The sequence below is a fragment of the Vulpes lagopus genome, chromosome 4, assembly GCF_018345385.1.
Source record: "Vulpes lagopus strain Blue_001 chromosome 4, ASM1834538v1, whole genome shotgun sequence".
Classification (NCBI taxonomy): domain Eukaryota; kingdom Metazoa; phylum Chordata; class Mammalia; order Carnivora; family Canidae; genus Vulpes; species Vulpes lagopus.
Window position 1 is genome coordinate 98,279,225 of NC_054827.1, and position 18,356 is coordinate 98,297,580.

General features: G+C 36.1%; 1 pseudogene; it reads left to right on the forward strand.

Annotated features, from left to right (window-relative positions):
• Positions 1 to 364: 364 nt before the first annotated feature.
• On the forward strand, positions 365 to 849 carry LOC121489982 (annotated as a pseudogene).
• The last annotated feature ends 17,507 nt before the right edge of the window (positions 850 to 18,356 follow it).

The following is an 18,356-nucleotide window of genomic DNA, read 5'->3' on the forward strand; positions in this document are numbered from 1 at the left end:
AAATCAATCCATGTAATACATCACATTAATTAAAGAAAGGACAAGAGCCATATGATCCTCTCAAGAGGTGCAGAAAAAGCCTTTGACAAAATACAGTATCCTTTCTTGATTAAAACTCTTCACAGTGTAGGTATAGAGGAAACATACCTCAATATCTTAAAAGCCATCTATGAAAAGTGCACAGAGAATATCATTCCCAATGGGAGAAAACTGAGAGCTTTTCCTCTAAGGTCAGGAACATGACAAGAATGTCCACTCTCGATCTTGCGTCCCCGCATGTGTGCAACTCATCTCAGCTGGTCTGCCAAGGCCCCCTGAGTGCTAACCCTATTCCCCCGTGCGGTCCCATTTCTGCTCCAACAAGATGAAAGAAACTATCACAAACCAGGAGAAACTCGCCAAACTGCAAGCACAAGTGCTCATTGGTGGGAAAGGAACTGCTCACTGAAAGAAGGTGGTTCATAAAACAGCTACAGCAGATGATAAAAAGCTTCAGTTTTCCTTAAAGAAGGTAAGGGTAAACAATATCTCTGGTATTGAAGAAGTGAATATGTTCACAAACCAAGGAACAGTGATCCACTTTAACAACCCTAAAGTTCAGGCATCGCTGGCAGCTAACACTTTCACCATTAAAGGCCATGCTGAGACAAAGCAGCTGACAGAAATGTTACCCAGTATCTTAAACCAGCTTGGGCAGACAGTCTGACTAGTTTAAGAAGACTTGCTGAAGCTCTGCCCACACAATCTGTGGATGGAAAAGCACCACTTGCTACTGGAGGAGATGATGATGATGAAGTTCCAGATCTTGTGGAAAATTTTGATGAAGCTGCCAAGAATGAAGCAAACTGAATTGAGTCAACTTCTGAAGAAGATAGATCTTGAAGAAGTTACTAGGAGGTGCTATTTTATATTATGACTGCTTTAAAAAATTTTGCTCATGGATCTGATAAAATCTAGATCTCTAATATTTTTAAACCCAAGCCCCTTGGACGCTGCAGCTTTTTTTCAGTTTTTGATTATACAAAATTCATTCTTTGCAGCTAATTAAGCTGAAGAAGCCTGGGAATGAAGTTTGAAACAAGGTAAAAAAAAAAAAAAAAGAATGTCCACTCTCACCACTGTTGTTCAACATACTGCTTGAAATCCTAGCGTCAAGAGTCAGACAACAAAAATAAATAAAAGGCATTAAAATTAGCAAAGAAGTCAAGCTCTCACTCTTTGCAGATGACATGATACTTTATGTGGAAAATCCAAAAGACTCCACCCCAAAATTGCTAGAACACATGCAGGAATTCAGCAATGTGTCATGATACAAAAGCAGTGGGCAGAAATCAGTTGCATTTCTCTACACTAACAATGAGACTGAAGAAAGAGAAATAAAGGAATTGATCTCATTTACAATTGCACAAAAAACCATAAGATGCCTAGGAATAAACCTAACCAGAGGTAAAGGATCTGTACTTTAAAAACTACAGAACACTTATGAAAGAAATTGGGGAAGACACAAAGAGGTGGAAAAACATTCCATGCTCATGGATTGGAAGAAAAAATATTATTAAAATGTGTATACTACCCAGAGCAATCTACACTTTCAATGCAATCCCTATCAAAATACCATCAACATTTTCCACAGAGCTGGAACAAATAACCTTAAAGTTTGTATGGAACAAGAAAAGACCCTAAATAGCTAGAGGAACATTGAAAAAGAAATCTAAAGCTGATGGCATCACAGTGTCTGACTTCAAGCTATATTACAAAGCTGTGATCATCAAGATGATATTGTACTGGCACAAAAAAACCACATATCAATGCTAAGAAATGGACCCTCAACTCTATGGTCAACTAATCATCAACAAAGCAGGAAAGATTATCCAATGGAAAAAAGGGCAATCTTTTCAATAAATGGTGCTGGGAAAATTGGACAACCACATGCAGAAGAATAAAATTGAACCATTCTCATAGATAAAGTCACCTGTCCCCACGAAATTACCTAGATAACTTTCAAATCATCCTGAAAGCCTACGAATTCGACCTAAGATTTAAAGAGAGAACAGCTGGAACACTACAGTGAGAAGAGTTCGTGCTCTGGAAAAATAAATAAATAAAAAGGCATCCAATTCAATGCAGAAAGCCAATTCAGAAGCACAATTCTAAAGATACTGGTGGCTCTAGAGAAAAGCATAAAAGATTCAAGGGACTACATGACTGCAGAATTTAGATCTAATCAGGCTGAAATTAAAAATCAATTAAATGAGACTCAATCCAAACTGGAGGTCCTAACGACAAGTGTTAATGAGGTAGAAGAACCAGTGAGTGAGATAAAAGACAGGTTGATGGCAAGGAAGGAAACTGAGGAAAAAAGAGAAAAACAAAAGATCATAACGCTAGGTTAAGGGAAATAAATGACAGCCTCAGAAGGAAAAAAATCTACGTTTAATTGGGGCTCCCAAGGGCACCGAAAGGTACAGAGGTCCATGATGTGTATTTGAACAAATCGTAGCTGAGAACTTCCCTAACTTGGGGAGGGAAACAGGCATTCAGATCCAGGAGATAGAGAGATCCCCCCCTAAAATCAATAAAAAATGCTCAACACCTCGACATTTAATAGTGAAACTTGCAAATTCCAAAGATAAATAGAAGATCCTTAAAGCAGCAAGAGACAAGAGATCCCAACCTTTACGGAGAGAAGTTTTAGGATAACAGCAGACCTCTCCACAGAGACCTGGCAGGCCAGAAAGGGCTGGCAGGATATACTCAGGGTCCTAAATGAGAAGAACATGCAGCCAAGAATACTCTATCCAGCAAGGCTCTCATTCAGATTAGAAGGAGAGATAAAGAGCTTCCAAGAGAGGCAGAAACTGAAAGAGAATATGTGACCACCAAACCAGCTCTCCGAGAAATATTAAGGGGGACTCTGTAAAAGAAAGAGGAAGTCCAAGGAAACAATCCACAAAAACACAGACTGAATAGGTATCATGATGACACTAAATTCCTATCTTTCAATAGTAACTCTGAACATGAATGGGCTTAATGACCCCATCAAAAGGCGCAGGGTTTCAGACTGGATAAAAATGCAAGACCCATCTATTTTCTGTCTACAAGAGACTCATTTTAGACATAAGGACACTTACAACCTGAAAGTAAAAGGTTGGAGAACCATTTACCATTCAAATGGTCCTCAAAAGAAAGCAGGGGTAGCCATCCTTATCTCAGAGAAATTAAAGTTTATCCCAAAGACTGTAGTAAGAGATGAAGAGGGACACTATAACGTACTTAAAGGATCTATGCAACAAGAGGACCTACCAATCATGAATATTTATGCCCCGAATGTGGGAGCTGCCAAGTAAATCAATTAATAACCAAAGTTAAGACATACTTAGATAATAATACACTTATACTTGGTGACTTGAATGTATTGCTTGCTACAATTGACAGATATTCTAAGCACAACATCTCCAAAGAAACAAGAGCTTTAAATGATACACTGGACCAGGGGATCCCTGGGAGGCTCAGGGGTTTGGCGCCTGCCTTTGGCCCAAGGCACGATCCTGGAGTCCCAGGATTGAGTCCCACATCGGGCTCCAGGCATGGAGCCTGCTTCTCCCTCCTCCTGTGTCTCTGCCTCTCTCTCTCTCTCTCTCTCCCTCTCATAAATAAATAAATCTTAAAAAAAAATAAAGGATACACTGGACCAGATGGATTTCACAGATACTTACAGAACTTTACATCCAAATGCAACTGAATACACATTCTTCTCAAGCGCACATGGAACTTTCTCGACAATAGACCATATACTGGGTCACAAATCAGGTCTTAACCAATACCAAAAGATTGGGATCATCCCCTGCATATTCTCAGACCATACTGCTTTGAAACTAGAACTAAATCATAAGAAGAAGTTTGGAAGGATTTCAAACATGTGGAGGTTAAGGACCATCCTGCTAAAAGATGTAAGGGTCAACCAGGAAATTAGGGATGAATTAAAAAGATTCATGGAAACTAATGAGAATGAAGATACACCATTCAAAATCTTTGGGATACAGCAAAAGCAGTCCTGAGGGGGAAATACATCGCAATACAAGCACCCATCCAAAAACTGGAGAGAACTCAAATACAAAAGCTAACCTTGCACCTAAAGGAGCTGGAGAAAAACCAGCAAATAGCAAATTCTTCTGCTTCCTACACCCAGCAGAAGAGAGTAAATAAAGATTCAAGCAGAACTCAATGAAATAGAGACCAGAACTGTGGAACAGATTAACAAAGCCAGGAGTTGGTTCTTTGGAAGAATTAATAAGATAGATAAACCATTATCCTGCCTTATTAAAAAGAAGAGAGAAAAGACTCAAATTAATAAAATCATGAATGAGAAAAGAGAGATCACCACCAATACCAAGGAAATACAAAGAATCTTAAAAACTTATTATGAGCAGCTATACACCAATAAAGTAGGCATTCTGGAAGAAATGGACACATTTCCGGAAAACCGCAAACTATGAAAACTGGAACAGGAAGAAATAGAAAACCTAAACAGGCCGATAACCAGGGAGGAAATTGAAGCAGTCATCAAAAACCTGCCAAGACACAAAAGTCCAGGGCCAGATGGCTACCCAGGGGAATTCTATCAAATGTTTAAAGAAGAAACCATACCTATTCTACTAAAGATGTTTGGAAAGATAGAAAGAGATGGAGTACTTCCAAATTCGTTCTATGAGGCCAGCAACACCTTAATTCCAAAACCAGACAAAGACTCCACCAAAAAGGAGAATCATAGACCAATATCCCTGATAAACATGGATGCAAAAATTCTCAACAAGATACTAGCCAATAGGATCCAACAATACATTAAGAAGATTATTCACCATGACAAAGTGGGATTATCCCTGGGATGCAAGGCTGGTTCAACACTCGTAAAGGAATCAATGTGATAGATCATATCAACAAGAGAAAAAACAAGAACCATATGATCCTCTCAATAGATTCAGAGAAAGCATTTGACAAAATACAGCATCCATTCCTGATCAAAACTCTTCAGAGTGTAGGGATAGTGGGAACATTCCTCAGCATCTTAAAAGCCATCTATGAAAAGCCCACAGCAAATATCATTCTCAATGGGGAAACACTGGGAGCCTTTCCCCTAAGATCAGGAATGAGACAGGGATGTCCACTCTCACCACTGCTATCCAACATAGTATTGGAAGTCCTAGCCTCATCAATCAGGCAACAAAAAGAAATAGAAGGAATTCAAATTGACAAAGAAGTCAAACTCTCCCTCTTTGTAGATGACATGATACTGTACATATAAAACCCAAAGACTCCACCCCAAGATTGCTAGAACTCATACAGCAGTATGGCAGTGTGGCAGGATACAAAATCAATGCCCAGAAGTCAGTGGCATTTCTATACACTAACAATGAGGCTGAAGAAAGAGAAATTAAGGAGTCAATCCCATTTACAATTGCACCCAAAAGCATAATATTCCTAGGAATAAACCTAACCAAAGAGGTAAAGGATCTATACCCTAAAAACTACAAAACGTTTCTGAAAGAAATTGAGGAAGACACAAAGAGATGGAAAAATATTCCATGCTCATAGATTGGAAGAATTAATATTGTGAAAATGTCAATGTTACCCAGGGCAATTGATACATTTAATTCAATCCCCATCAAGATACCATGGACTTTCTTCACAGAGTTGGAACAAATCATCTTAAGATTTGTGTGGGAAAAAAAAAAGATTTGTGTGGAATCAGAAAAGACCCCAAATAGCCAGGGGAATATTAAAAAAGAAAACCATAGCTGGGAGCATCACAATGCCAGATTTCAGGTTGTACTACAAAGCTGTGGTCATCAAGACAGTGTGGTAGTGACACAGAAACAGACACATAGATCAATGGAACAGAGTAGAGAATCCAGAAATGGGCCCTGAACTTTATGGTCAACTAATATTCGACAAAGGAGGAAAGACTATCCACTGGAAGAAAGACAGTCTCTTCAATAAATGGTGCTGGGAAATTGGACATCCACATGCAGAAGAATGAAACTAGACCATTCTCTTACACCAGATACAAAGATAAACTCAAAATGGATGAAAGATCTAAATGTGAGACAAGATTCCATCAAAATCCTAGGGGAGACCACAGGCAACACCCTTTTTGAACTTGGCCACAGCAACTTCTTGCAAGATACATCCATGAAGGCAAGAGAAACAAAAGCAAAAATGAATTATTGGGCCTTCATCAAGATAAGAAGCTTCCACACAGCAAAAGAAACAGTCAACAAACTAAAAGACAACCTACAGAATGGGAGAAGATATTTGCAAATGACCTATCAGATAAAGGGCTAGTATCCAAGATCTGTAGAGAACTTATTAAGCTCAACAGCAAAGAAACAAACAATCCAATCATGAAATGGGCAAAAGACATGAAGAGAAATCTCACAGAGGAAGACATAGACATGGCCAACAAGCACATGAGGAAATGCTCCGCATCACTGGCCATCAGGGAAGTTCAAATCAAAACCACAATAAGATACCGCCTCCGGCCAGTGAGAATGGGAAAAATTAACAAGACAGGAAACAACAAATGTTGGAGAGGATGTGGAGAACGGGGAACACTGTTGCACTGTTGGTGGGAATGTGAACTGGTGCAGCCACTCTGGAAAACTGTGTGGAGGTTCCTCAAAGAGTTAAAAATAGACCTGCCCTACGACCCAGCTATTGCACTGCTGGGGATTTACCCCAAAGATACAGATGCAGTGAAATGCCAGCATTCACCTGCACCCCGATGTTTCTAGCAGCAATGTCCACAATAGCCAAACTGTGGAAGGAGCCTCAGTGTCCATCGAAAGATGAATGGATAAAGAAGATGTGGTTTATGTATACAATGGAGTATTACTCAGCCATTAGAAATGACAAGTACCCACCATCTGCTTCGATGTGGAGGGACCTGGAGGGTATTATGCTGAGTGAAATAAGTCAATCGGAAAAGGACAAACATTATATGGTGTCATTCATTTGGGGAATATAAAAATTAGTGAAAGGGAGTAAAGGGAAAGGAGATAAAATGAGTGAAAATATCAGTGAGGGTGACAAAACAGGAGAGACACGTAACTCTGGGAAATGAACAAGGGGTAGTGGAAGGGGAGGTGGGCGGAGGTTTGGGGTAACTGGGTGATGGGCACTGAGGGGGGCACTTGGCGGGATGAGCACTGGGTGTCATGCTATATGTTTGCAAATTGAACTCCAATAAAAAATTTAATAATTAAAAAATAGACTAATCAACAAAAGAAAACTATAAATGTGTAAATTCTAAATAAAAAATTAGCACATAAATTCCAGGAATATATCAAAGAAAAACCAGGTGCTCTATCCACATAATCCATTACTTTCAGCATGATTAGGGTCATGTTCAAAAGCCCCATTAAGGCATTCCTCCAAAGCATGCTGTGAGACAGAGTCATTAAAACTCTAATCTGATAGTTGAGGGTTATTTTATGATTTTTTTCACTCTAGAAACCAGGCAACGATAATGTTACTGGTTGCCTGATTCTACTTTAGTGTGAAACATTAAAAATATGTGTCCTCAAATTAGAAAATGGACAAACAGTTTGATCCCCAAATTCATTTGCAGCATGTGCACTCAGTGTGCAAAGTCAGCCCTCCTCCACAATCTGATCTAACCTTTGTTTGGGGACTACTCACTTTTCCCTGTTAATTGGGTCATCTGGGAGGCAAATCTTTGTTATTCACTTAATGACCACAGATGTTCCCCTGTCATCTGTCCCCAACCCCCCCGCCATGGACCTTTTGTCAATGTTATTAGGCTTTGAATTAAAGTTATAGGTTAGTGTAAAATGAGCTGGGAGAGCTTTACATCATTTTCTTGTACTGGACTTATTTAAATAACATGTTAATTAACTCTTCTTTTACTTTATATAAAATTCAGGAACAGAAAGCCTCCTGATTTTCTATCTCAGAACTCATAGAAACATGGTGTTTCTATGTCCAAGTGATGGAAAACTGCATTCTTGACTTTGTTTTCAAAAACTAGCTGATTATGTATGTGTTCTATCTCCCAAATACATAACCCCACATTGTACCCTCTTGGGTACTCTTTCACCCTCTCACTGATTCCCTTATTAGCAAGTTAATAAACTTTGACATGTGCTCAAGGTCAATTTGACTAAGAAAGTTTGTGGCGAAAGATGTGGTAAAAGTGGGTCAAAAATAATTAGACCACAAAACTCAGTCCTGATCCAAACTCAGTCTCAGGCTATGAATGTCTTATAGGTTTAAATTTTTTTTAATGTATTAAAGATTTTTATGCACATAGTTTAAAGAAAACACTTCTCAAGACTTTTAATAGAAAACAGCAGTCCACCAACACCAACACCCCATTTGTTCATTTCCCTCTCTCCAGACAGAGTCCCTCTAAAATACTGTAGCTGATTCTTTTAATATTAAATAACATACTTCTACTACTATTTCTTGATTTTTCAGTTCTTAACATTTTTATGGAAGATAAAATCAATCTCTTACTTCACACATATGTATCCATCATGCAAACAATAGTTTTGGTTAGATTAATATTAGGCAATTATATTTTACACTCCATGTATGATTATAGCAGAGTTATGTAGTGTCTATTATTTCCTTCTTTGCAAAATGCTTTACTTTTCCTTGAATAAATAATTGAATTTTGTTTCTTTGCTTGATTAGTTATATAGGACCCCAAAGCTGTCAATTGCTTTATCATATATCAATATGTTGAAACAGCTTTAAATGTTTCTTTAAAGGGTGCTTTAATTTTCATCTTCTTCAACATGTCTCTCCTAAAACCTTTTGACCTGCTCCAGTGTGGTTGAATTGTCCTCTGCACTCAGCTGGGAGAATTCAGTCAAAATTTTGTCCTATGCCTATACTAAACATCACTGGGATATAGCAAAATAACTTAGTACTTCAGAAAACACTTGTTCGAACAAAAGTGAACTAACAAAAATAGTTTACTTATCAGGACTCACGACATACTCATCAAGGCTCTCTGAGAACCCTACTTCATGGTGTCCAATGATCCAAAGCTTTCAGGTAATAAACTTTACCCATCGATGCACTTTCTCAAATTGTAAGATCCTCCTGAAAATCATCCAGCTCAGGACCTAAAACTCTATCAATATCCTTCACTGATCTTCCCACTTTTGAGACATTTTTAAGATCTGTCAACATGATTTTCTTCCCTACTGCAGTCAGCCTAATAGATTTAGGTATGTTTAATCAACAGGAGTTTTTGGTGGTTGTTTGGGAAGCCAACAGTCAACAATTTTACTATGAGATTTTCATCATTATTTTGGGGGTTCTTTTTGCCTCTCTTTTGTGATGGTCATACTTTAAAAATACTTTATGCTAAATCAATTGGGAATGATTTGAGCTGCAAGTAGGAGAAAAAATCTAAGTACAATGGCTTAAATAAATAGAGTTAATTTTTCTTATGTAATTTGAAGTGGACATTTGCAGGCATTGGTTGAGTGGCTCCGTAATGTCAGGGTTAACCATCCCTGATTCTTTTAGCCTATGATTAGAAGGAGTAGCATTAGGGTTAGGGTTAAGGGTAGGCATAGGAGTAGGGTGTAGATTTAGGGCTGGGGTGGGGGTAGGGTTAGTGATAGGGGTAGGAGTAGGCATAGGGTTAGGTGTAGGGGTAAGTGTAGGATTAGGAGTAAGGGTAGGGGTGTAGATATCTGTGTATACATTCCATGTGCATGTAGAGCAGGAAGACAGAGAAAGGGGACACATAAGCAATGTCTTTCTGTTTATCAGGAAAGGAACAGAGCAAACACACAACCTGCAGCACACCTCTTCCTTGTCTCATTGATCACATCTGCATCCTATGGGTCCCCCTAGAAGGAATAAAGTCTTGGAAAGGGTACATTCAGCTATTCAGTCTCTATCATGGTGACTCATAGTGGTATGCATTCCCTGAACTTTGTGTCTTACACTCTTGTTTTCTTTACCTAGAATATCCTTCACCCCATTTTTCTTGCCCATAGAAATCCCCAACTCTCCTTCAAGTATTTGCTCAAATTGTATCTCCTCATGAAGCCTCTCCTGAATACTCACAGTTAAAATTCATTTCTTCCAATGTACTCACGATGTACCTCTGTAAATAAGAGCACTTGGCATACTCTGCTTACTAGTTCACCATATCTTATTTGGTGTTTCCCTGTTGTTTTAATAAATATATTTTATTAGACATTTACTGTGTTCCAAGGATTGTGCTAACATCATAAGTTTTTTTTAAGTTTAAATTCAATTTGAGGTGTTTCCCTGTTAAGTAGTTATCACCAGTGTTTCACTGTGTCATACAATGCTTCAGAGAACATCTTTTCCAAATTTCTTTAGCAATATGTGTCTTTTTCTAGAATGGACACTTAGAGATAGCATTATTGGTCATAGTATTTCACATTAAATTTTTTTGAGTATAGCTGACACACAATGTTTCATTATTTTCAAGTACAAGATACTGATTCAATTCCTCTATACATTATACTACGTTCACCACAATTGTAGCTACCATCTATCACCATATAACACTATTACAATATCATTGACTATATTCTGTGACTTTTATTCCTGTGACTTATTCATCCCATAACTGGAAAACTGTATCTTCTAATCCTCTTCACTTATTGTGCCCATTTCCCCCTCCCTCCTCTTCTGGCAACCATCTCTTTTCTGTATTTATAGGCCTGGTTCTGCTTTTTGTTCATTTGTTTTTGGTTTTGGTTGGTTGGTTTATTTTTGTTTGTTTTTTAGATTCCGTTTATGAGAAGAATCTTATGGCATTTGTCTTTCTCAGTCTAATTTATTCCATGTAGCATACAATAGAGAGCCCTATGAAATAAACCCACACTTTTATGTTCAACTAATCTGTGACAAAGTAGTCAAGAATATACAATGGGAAAAAGTCTCTTCAATAACTGGTACTGGGAAAGCTGAACAGCTACATGTAAAAGAATGAAACTGGACCACTTTCTAATACCATGCACAAAAATAAACTCAAATTGAGTCAAAGGCCTAAATGTGAGACATGAAACTGTTAACATCCTAGAAGAGAAGCGCAGGTAGTCATTTCCCTGACATTGACTATAGAAACATTTTTCTAGATATGTCTCTTAAGGTAAGGGAGACAAAAACTAAAATAAACCATTAAGACTACATAAAAATAAAAAGTTAAAAAAATTTAAAAAATAAAAATAAATAAAAATAAAAAGTTTTTGCACAGTGAAGGAAACTACCAACAAAACAAAAAGACAATCTACTGGATGGAGGAAGATATTTGCAAGTGACATATCCAATAAGGGGTTAGTATCCAAAATACATGAAGAACTTAGACAACTCGGGATCCCTGGGTGGCTCAGCAGTTTGGCGCCTGCCTTTGGCTCGGGGTGTGATCCTGGAGTTCTGGGATCAGGTCACACATCAGCTTGTCTCCCTGCATGGAGCCTGCTTCTCCCTCTGCCTGTGTGTCTCTGCCTCTCTCAGTCTCTCTCTCTCTCTCTCATGAATAGATAAATAAAATTAAAAAAAAAAACAAGAACTCATACAACTCAAAACCAAATAAACAATCTGATTAAAAGATGGGCTGAGGACCTGAATGGACATTTTTTTCAAAATATTTCACATTTTTATTTTTAACATATACTACAAAGTGGTCATCCTTACATTGCTACTAGTCATTTATAAGAGTAGTTGTTTATCCAAAATCTTTCAATGCTTGATCTTATCAAACTTAATTATTTTTCAACTTAATGAAGGGGAACAGTATTTTGTTTTGTTTTGTTTTAACTTGCATTTCTATAGTTACTAGTAAGGTTGAATAACTTTAATAGGATTTTGAATACTTAAATTTTTCTTGCATTATTTGCCAGTCATGTCACTCTCCCACTTTTTCTATTGGCAGGGCTCCCTTTTCTTATTGATTTGTAGGAGTTCTTTTTTTTTTTTTTTTAACATATTTGGAACACTAATCATTGACAAGTCGTGATTGTTGAAAATCTCTCCCTTTTTGTGACTTGTTATTTCTTCCTTTTTTTTCTGTCATGCTGAAGTTTTAAAGATTTTGCTGTCAGATTTAGCAGTCATTTCCTTTGGGTTTTTTTCCCCATTTAGATATCTGGTGTTAGAAGGCATTCTTTTCATTCGAGTTGAATTAAGTGATACCCCTAATACATTTAAGGGCATTCTCCTATATTTTATTTTAATGATCTAAAATTATCTTTACTGACTTATTTTCTCTAATTTTATTTTAAGCTAATTTTATTTTTCCTTTTCTTTTAATTCCCATATAGTTAACATACAGTGTTATACATATTTTTCCAATTGGATGGCTAATTTTCCCAGCATCATTTACTAAACAAACAGTTCTCTCTACTGAATTAAACTACCCCTTCCATCACATACAAAATTTCTACATAAACATGTATCTGATCCTGGATGCTTTATTATTTTCAGTTGAAATGGCCTATCCCAGAGCCAGTTTGCACTACTTGATTATTTAAGATATGTGAAAAGTTCTGACACCAAGTTGGCAAATTCTCCCACTTTCTTATTCTTTTTCAGAATCATTTTGGCTATTCTTGAAACCGCATTCATTCTTCTGAAGATTAAGATAAATTGTTTTGTGCAAACATCATTAGATTTTAATTGTGATTGCATTGAATATGTAGATTGATTTGGGGGTTATTGACATGTTTACATAGTGTATGCTTCCCCTCCATTAAGATGGTACATCTCTCTATTTATTTGTCATTCTTACCCCTCATTGTCTTTCTAAAAAATGTTTTGGTATAGTTGAAACTTAATATCACATTAGTCTCAAGGATACAACTTAGTGATTTAATGAGTTTATACATTATGCTATGCTCACCACAAGTGTGGCTACCATCTATTCCATAACATCACTATTAGAATATCATTTGAGTGTATTCCTTAGGCTGTGCCTTTTATTCTTGTGACTTATTTATTCCATAATGGAAAGCCTCTATCTCCCATTGCCCTTCATCCATTTTGCTCACTCCCTTACCTTCCTCCTCTCTAGTGATCTTCAGTTTGTTCTCTGTATTTATAGATGTGATTCTACTTTTTGTGTGTTTTTTAGATTCCATGTATGAGTGGAATCACAGGGTATTTTTCTTGCTCAGTCTGACTTATTTCACTTAGAATACTACCTTCTAGATCCATAGATCTATCCATGTTGTCTCAAATGGCACAGTCTCATTCTTTTTATGGCTGCATAGTATTCCATGACATATCTATATATTATCTATATATATCACATTTTCCTCATCCATTTGTCTATTGATGGACACTTACCTTGCATCCATGTTTTGGCTATTGTAAGTAACGCTGCAATAAACATAGGGTGAATATCATTTCAAATTAATGTTTTCATTTTCTCTTTGAGTAAATACCCAATAGTGGAATTACTGTATCATATGGTATTTTTATTTTTAATTTTTTGAGGAACCTCCATACTGTTTTCCACAGTGGTTGTAACATTTACATTCCCACCCAAAGAGTTTCTTTTTCTCCACCTCCTCACCTCATCATTATTTCACATGATTTTGATTTTAACCATTCTAACTGCGATAAGGTGATATCTCATTGTAGTTTTGATTTATATTTCCCTGATGATTAGTGATGTTGAGCCTCTTTTTGTCTGTCTGTTGACCATCTGTATGTCTTCTTTGGAAAAAATGCCTAATCAGGTTCTCTATCTATTTTTTAATTGATTGTTTGGCTTTGTTTTGTGTGTGTGTGTGTGTGTTGAGTTGTAAAAGTTCCTTATTTATTTTGGATATCAACCCCTTATCAGATACATCATTTGCAAATATATTCTGCTGTTCAGTAGGTTGCCTTTTTGTTTTGTTGGTAGTTTCCTTCACTGTGCAGGGGTCTTTTATTTTGAAGCAGCCCCAAAAGTTTATTTGTGCTTTTGTTTTCCTTGCCTTAGGAGACATATCTAGAAAAGTGTTTCTATGGCTATATCAGAGAAATCATTGCCTGTGTTCTTCTCTAGGATGTTAATGGTTTCATGTCTCATGTTTAGATCTTTTTAATTCAGTTTGAGTTTATTTTTGTGTATGGTATTAGAAAGTGGTCCAGTTTCATTCTTTTACATGTAGCTGTTCAGCTTTCCCAGCACCAATTATTGAAGAGACTGTCTCTTCCTTATTGTATATTCTTGTCTCCTTTGTCATAGATTAATTGACCATATAAGTGTGGCTTATTTCTGGGGTCTCTATCCTGTTCCATTGATTTTTTTTGGTGCCAGTACTACATAGTTTTAATCACTACAGTTTTGTAGTATGTCTTGAAGCCTGGTTTGTGATATCTCCAGTTTTGTTCTTATTTCTCAAGATTGCTTTGGCTACTCATTCTCTCTTTTTTTTTTTTTTTTTTTAAAAGATTTTATTTATTTACTCATGAGAAACAGAGAGACAGAGAGGCAGAGACACAGGCAGAGGGAGAAGCAGGCTCCATGCAGGGACCTGACTTGGGACTCGATCCTGGGTCTCCAGGATCAGGCCCTGGGCTGAAGGCAGCACAAAACCTCTGAGCCACCCGGGCTGCCCTCAGTCATTCTCTTATGCCCTTCAATTAAATGTTATACTCTATTATTAATATCACCATCTTTCCTTTTTAGTTTGTTGATGAATTATAGATGTAGTATAAAGCTAGATATATAGATGTAGATGAACACTTTTGATTTTCATAGGTTTGGTATTGTATCTGATCACCTTGCTGAATTATTTTAATAGGTTAATAGTTTTTTAGTTGGTTTTCCTAGGATTACTGGGGAGGCAATCATACTTCTGCAAATAATAATTGTTATTCAGCTTCCTTTCTAACATTTATATATTATGTATTATTGTCTGACTTTATCACATAGAATAGTTACACAGTGTTGCTTAACAGCAGTGAAAGAGGCATCATTGTATTATTACTAGATTTAAGGCCTTTATTGTTTATTAAACATGATGCTTGATATAGATTTTTGGTAAATACATCAGTTAGGACCGCATTTAGCTGCATAAAAAGGAAAACTGATTCAATGACTTAAAGAAACATAGGTTTCATTTTTGTCACCTCAAATGTGAGAGAAAGACAGTCTAGGTCTCTTTCCAAGTTCGCAACATCATCTTTACTGTGTGGCTTTTGTTCTTACAGTCACAATATGGCTGCTATTCTTCCAGGCCTTGGATTGCATTTCAGGCAGGAAGAGTGGGAAGAGCAAAAGGCTAAGTCTATCTCCTTTTATCTGAAAAACATAGATTTCTCAAAAGTTTCAGGTTTACACTTCCATTTTCATTTTTTTGGCTGCAACTGAGTTAAGTCACAATCCTTGGCTGCAAGCAGTGAGTATTATAACTGGGCATGTTGCTACCTCTTCCATTAATAAGGAAGAAAGGGATAAAGGATAACAGGTAAGCAACAAGTAGTATCTTTCATGATGCCCTAACCAGGTTATAAATTTCACTTTTATTCTTAGTGGATGAACAGGTATGAAAGCCTATTGATTTTATTTGGAGTATTGGGAGGGGAGCTATCAACTCAATGGCTCACATGGTTTTTATCTTTTACTACAACTTTGTAATGTTAAATTATCCTTAAATTTCTGGAATAAAACCTAATCTGTCACTTTATAGGATCAAAATATATGTGTAAAGAAACATGTATAAATCATAAATTTATTCTTTGAGGAACTTGACACAGTGAACTTGCTTTGTAACCATCATTCAGATTAAAAAAAAAAAAAAAGAACTTTATAAACACCCAGCAGTCCCTTTCATATCCTTTCCCAATCTTTTTTCCCTTTCTCCACTGCAGAGGTAACCAATACCTTAGCTGCTAATTAGATAGTTTTCCTAATTTTTACCTTTATATGACTGTAATTATACAAGAGGTATTAATTTGGCTCTGGCTTCTTTTGGTCATAAATATACTCATGGGGTTCATCCACGTAATTGTAGGAAGCTTTAGTTTGTTTTCATTGCTTTCATTGTATACATATATCAAAATGTATTTATTAGTGCTACCACTGATGGACATTTAGATTGTTTTCAGATAATGTCTATTGTAAATAGTACTACTATAAACAATCTTTTTCTTAAGATTTTATTTATTCATTTGAGAGAAAGAAAGAGAGAGAACCACCAGGGGGAGAGGCAGAGGGAGAGGGAAAAACAGGCTCCCCACAGAGCAGGGAGCCAAAATCCAGGTTCAAACCCAGGAGTATGGGATCACGACTGGAGCCAAAGGCAGATGCTTAACTGACTGAGCCACCCAGGCAGCCCCCCATAAACATTCTTATATATATCTTTGGTTTTATGTAATGGGTTATGTAATCCTTCAGTTTTAGTAGGTAATGACAATTTTCAAAAAAGCCTGTACAAGCTCAAAATCCTGCCAGTAGTATATGGCACTTACCTGTGATTCACATCCTGGCTAACAGTCAGTATTGTTCATCTTTCACATTTTAGCTGTTCAAATAAGTGAGTGTGTCATTGTGGTTTTAAGGTATATTTTATTTATTTTTAATGAAATTGGAAATACATCTTTCACATTTAAAAAAATTATTTGGATATTGTTTTTGTGATGTATTTGTTCAAGTCTTTATCCAGGCTTTCTATTGGGTATCTGCCTTTTTCTCATTGAATTTTAGGAATTCCTTGTATCTTTATATAATCTGGATATAATTTTTTGCTAGGAGATATATCTGTTTCTATAAGTACATAGATCTATGATCTTTTCCCAGGCTGTGTCTTGCCATTTCACTTCTTTAATGATTATTTTTGATAAACAGAAGTTTTTAATTTTTTTAAGATTTTATTTATTTATTCATGAGAGACACAGAGAGACAGAGAGGCAGAGACATAGGCAGAGGGAAAGGCAGGCACCATGCAGGGAGCCCAATGTGGGACTCGATCCTGGGACTCCAGGATCATGCCCTGGGCCAAAGGCAGGCTGAGTCACCCAGGGATCTCCAGAAGTTTTTAATTTTTAAATTACAAAATTTATCTGTTGCTTCCTTAACTTATAGTACTTTTTGTATCCTTCTTAAGAATTTTGTCTACCTCAAGATTATGTCTACCTCAAGACTTACATAATTGAATTGAATCTTATACAGATTTAATTATAGATCCAATTTCTCATGTAAGTATGACTCTTCATTTGGGTAAGTTGTGTTTTTCAAATGAATCTGTTCATTTTATCAAAATTTCAAATTTCTTTATAATACCCATTTATGTTTTTAATGCCTATAATGTCTGCCAGTGATGTGCTCCTTTTCATTCTTCATATTAGAAACGTGTATCTTCTTTTTCTTGATCAGTCTTGCTAGGAGTAATCAATTTTACCAGTGTTTTCAAAAAAGCAAACCTTGACCTTTTATAAAACCTTTTTACCATACTGTGTTTTCTATGTCATTAATTTAACTAATATGTTCATGTTAATTCTCTTTTATTTTCTTTGATTTTTATCTGATTTTCAGGCTTTTATTTTTTTCTAACATATCCATTTACGACTAAAAAATTCACTCTGGCTATAGCTTTAGCTGCATCTCACAAATTATAATGTGTTGTATTCTCATTAACAAAATATTTTACAATGTATTTTGCATCTTATGACAGATAAGTTATTAAAAACTATTTGCTTAATTTCTAAACATGTAATTCTGTGACTAAATAATATTTATATGATTAAAACTCTTTGGAATTTGTCATTATTCGCTTAGGTAGGATGTGATTAATTTTTATAAATGTTGCATGTGTACTTGAAAGGAATGTGTGTTCCGCATGTTCAATGTGTACCACATATTTTATTTAGATCAAGTTTGCTACATGTATTGTTCAAAGATTCTATTACTTTACTGATGTTTTTGTCAGTTTTATCAATTACTGAGAGATATATTAAAATTCCCTACAATTATCATTAATTTACTTCTCTTAATTTTGTTAAGGTTTACCTGTGTGTCGTAAAAGCCATGTAATTAGTTATAAACAAATTTAGAATTACCATTTCTTACTAGTAACTTTACCCCTTTACCATTATGAAATACTGTCTTTATCTCAAATAGCGTTCTTTCATTAAGGCTTATTTTGATATTAATATAGTTACACCTGTTTTCACTTAGTCTTTCTTGGTCAGCCCAAATAATGATTGTAAGATTGGACTTAAAGAAATAAAAGCAAATGTAGTTACTTTCTGCTTATAAAAGATATGTTAAAAATGTAGATGCAGAAAAATTGGGCTGACCAAGAAAGACTATGGATAACTTCAGTTTTCCCAAAAAGCTGACATAT